The sequence below is a fragment of the Mus pahari genome, chromosome 2 (assembly GCF_900095145.1).
Source record: "Mus pahari chromosome 2, PAHARI_EIJ_v1.1, whole genome shotgun sequence".
NCBI classification, from domain to species: Eukaryota; Metazoa; Chordata; class Mammalia; order Rodentia; family Muridae; genus Mus; species Mus pahari.
The window spans coordinates 146,515,190-146,519,407 of NC_034591.1; positions in this window are offsets into that span (position 1 = coordinate 146,515,190).

Below are 4,218 nucleotides of genomic sequence, written 5' to 3' on the forward strand. Positions count from 1 at the left end.
TTGAATAGTTATTTTTGTTTCCACTTGGTTGATTTCAGCCCTAAGTTTGATTATTTCCTGCTGTCTACTCCTCTTGGGTGAATTTGCTTCCTTTCCTTCTAGAGCTTCTAGCTGTGCTGTTAGACTGCTAGTGTATTCTCTCTCTAGTTTCTTTTTGGCAGCACTCAGAGCTATGAGTTTTCCTCTTAAGACTGTATTCATTGTATCCCAAAAGTTTGGATATGTTGTGGCTTCATTTTCATTAAACTCTAAAAAGTCTTTAATTTCTTTCTTTATTTCTTCCTTGACCAAGGTACCGTTGAGTAGAGTGTTGTTCAGTTTCCACGTGAATGTTGGCTTTCTATTATTTATGCTGTTATTGAAGATCAGCCTCAGTCCCTGAGGATCTGATAGGATACATGGGATAATTTCAATATTTTTGTACCTTTTGAGGTCTGTTTTGTGATCGATTATATGGTTAATTTTGGAGGAGGTACCATGAGGTGCTGAGAAGAAGGTATATCCTTTTGTTTTAGGATAAAATGTTCTGTAGATGTCTGTTAAATTCATTTGTTTTATAACTTCTGTTAGTGTCCATGTGTCTCTGTTTAGTTTCTGTTTCCAGGATCTGTCCATTGGTGACAGTGGGGTGTTGAAGTCTCCCACTATTATTGTGTGAGGTGTAATGTATGCTTTGAGTTTTAATAAAGTTTCTTTAATGAATATGGTTGCCCTTGCGTTTGGAGCATAGATATTTAGAATTAAGAGTTCATTTTGGTAGATTTTACCTTTGATGAGTATGAAGTGCCTCTACTTGTCTTTTTTGATAAATTTGGGTTGGAAGTCAATTTTATTCAATATTAGAGTGGCTACTCCAGCTTGTTTCTTCAGACCATTTGCTTGGAGAATTGTTTTCCAGTCTTTTACTCTGAGGTATTGTCTGTCTTTGTCCCTGAGGTAGTTTTCCTGTAAGCAGCAAAATGTTTGTCCTGTTTGTGCAGCCAGTCCATTAGTCTATGTCTTTTTACTGGGGAATTGAGTTCATTGATGTTAAGAGAAATCAAAGAAAGGTAATTTTTGCTTACTGTCATTTTTGTTGTGAAAGTTGGGATTCTGTTCTTGTTGCTGTCTTCTTTTGGTTTTGTTGAGGGATTACTTTTTTCCTTTTTCTAGGGTGTAGTTTCTTAGTGTTGGTGTTTTCCCTTTATTATCCTTTGAAGGGCTGGATTCGTGGAAAGACATTGTGTGAATTTGGTTTTATCATTGAATACTTTGGTTTCTCCATCTATGGTAATTGAGAGTTTTGCTGGGCATAGTAGCCTGGGCTGGCATTTGTGTTCTCTTATTGTCTGTATAACATCTGTCCAGGATCTTCTGGCTTTCATTGTCTCTGGTGAGAATTCTGGAGTAATTCTAATAGGCATGCCTTTATATGCTACTTGACCTTTATCTCTTATTGCTTTTAATATTCTGTCTTTATTTAGTGCAATTTTTGTTCTGATTATTATGTGTCGGGAGGAGTTTCTTTTCTGGTCCAGTCTATTTGGAGTTCTGTGGGCTTCTTGTATATTCATGGGCATCTCTTTCTTTAGTTTCAGGAAGTTTTCTTCTATAATTTTGTTGAAGATATTTGCTGACCTTTTAAGTTAAAATATCTTCATTCTCATCTATACCTATTAATCTTAGATTTGGTCTTCTCATTGTGTCCTGGATTTCCTGAATGTTTTGAGTTAGGATATTTTCGCATTTTGCATTTTCTTTGATTGTTGTGTCCATGTTCCCTATGAAGTCTTCTGTACCTGAGATTCTCTCTTCCATCTCTTGTATTCTGTTGCTGATGCTCACATCTATGGTTCCTGATTTCTCTCCTGGGGTTTCTATCTCCAGAATTCTCTCCCTTTAGGTTTTCTTTATTGTTTCTACTTCCATTTTCATCCCCTGTTTGATTGTGTTTTCCTTTAATTCTTTAAGAGATTTTTGTGTTTCTTCTAGCTGTTTAGCAGTGTTTGCCTATAGTTCTTTAAGGACTTCAACCTGTTTAGCAGTGGTCTCCTGTAATTTCTTGAGGGATTTTTGTGCTTCCTCTTTAAGGGCTTCTACTTGTTTAGCATTGTTCTCCTGTATTTCTTTGAGTGAATTATTAATGTCCTTCTTCAAATCTTCTACCACAATCATGAGATATGATTTTAAATCCACATCTTGTTTTTCGGATGTGTTGGGGTATCCAGGACTCCCTGTGGTTGGCATACTGGGTTTTGTTGGTGCCCAGTGTTCTTGGTTTCTGTTAATAACATTCTTACATTTACCTTTTGCCATCTGGAAATCTCTGGTGTTAATGTTCAAGCTGTCTCTGGCTGGAGTTTGTTCTTCCTGTGATTCTGTTAGCCTCTGTCAACACTCCTGGGAATTCAACTCTCCCTTGTGTCCCCGTGGTCAGAGCACTCTCTGCAGGGAAGCTCTCCTCTGGCAAGACAGGTGTCCAGGAGTCTGGAGCTCTGATCCTCCTTCTGAGTCCTGGGGTCAGAGCCCTCCCTGTAGGCTGAATTTCCTCCCTTGATCCGTTATCCCGAGGACCGGCAGTGTGGAGGGTCCTCCAGAGCTCTCTGCTGCCTCTGCTGGGGTTACGAAGAAATAAGGCAGTGGTGGCCCTGACAGGACCGGAACCCCGCCTCTGGGTGGGCGGTGTTCCTTTGACCCTGTTTCTGCTGGCACAAGCCCCTCCTAGATTTTCTAGAGTTGATGCTGCATTCCACTCACCTGTGATCCTGAGGACCTGCAGTGTGGAGGTTCCTCTGGACCTCTCAGCTGCCTCTGCTGGGGTTCAGGAGAGAGATGGCAGGGGTCCACTTTTTTTTTTTTTCTGTTTCCTTGTTTTTTATTTTATTTATTATTTATTTATTTATTTATTTACACTCCAGATGTTATTCCCCTCACTGCCTTCCCCCTGTCTACCCTCCAACTGTACCACATCCCATACCTCCTCCCTACCCTCTGTCTCCAAGAAGATGTTCCCACCTCCCATTCCCCACCCAACCAGACCTCTAAACTTCCCAGGGCCTCCAATCTTTTGAGCGCTAGGTATATCTTCTCTGACTGAACCCAGACCCTTCAGTCCTCTGGTGTATATGTGTTGGGGGTCTCATATCAGCTGGTGTATGCTGCCTGGTTGGTGGTCCAGTGTCTGAAGGATCTCGGGTGTACAGGTTAATTGAGACTGCTGGTCCTCCTACAGGGTTGCCCATCTCCTCAGCTTCTTCCAGCTTTTCCATAATTCAACCACATGGGTCAGCAGCTTCTGTCCACTGGCTGGGTGCAAATATCTGCATCTGACTCTTTCAGCTGCTTGTTGGGTCTTTCGAAGTGCCATCATGATAGATCCCTTTTTGTGGGCCCTCCATAGTCTTAGTAATAGCGTCAGGACTTGGGACCTCCCCTTGAGCTGGATCCTATTTTGAGCCTGTTGCTGTATCTTCTTTTCCTCAGGCTCCTCTCCATTTCCATCTCTACAGTTCTTTCAGACAGGAATAATTATGGGACAGAGTGTTTACTGTGAGATGGCAGCACCCTCCCTCACTTGATGTCCTGCCTTCCTGCTGGAGGTGGACTCTACACGTTCCCTCTCCCTATTGTTGGGCATTTAATTTAACAATTTTACAAAGACAGATTAGAGAGAGTACAAGCTAGACACAGGTCATGGCAGAATGAGACAGAGAATGAGATGGAGCTAGATTAGAAGATATTACCGAAGTTAATATGAGACCAGGCATAGCAATTCAGTCAGAAGCTGATAGAAGCCAGATTGGATAATTAAGATTAGATTGTATGGAGGCTAAAAACTTCCAGGCCTAGACCTAGGGATAGTTAGAACAGAGGAGGAAATGCTCTTAGCTTAGCCCAAGCCTTGTATTTTCACAGGTTGGCTCTTGCTCTCATTTCATCACTTCTTCTGAGTGACTTCTATACAGTCTGTTGGCTCAATCTTCTTTTACTGTTTTGTTTGACAATTTGTCAATTTTGGTAATTCCCTTGAGCACTTACCGAGAAAATTCTTGCCTATGCCTATATTATGAAGTCTTTCCTCTATTTCCTCTGATGATTAAGAATTTCAGCTAGAATATTGAGATCTTCGATCTAGTTGGTGTTGATGTTTTTGCAAAGCAGGAGGTGGGGACTTAGTTCCATCCTTCTGCATGTGGAACTCCAGGTTTCCCAGAACTGTTTGTTAAAGAGTCTTTCCTC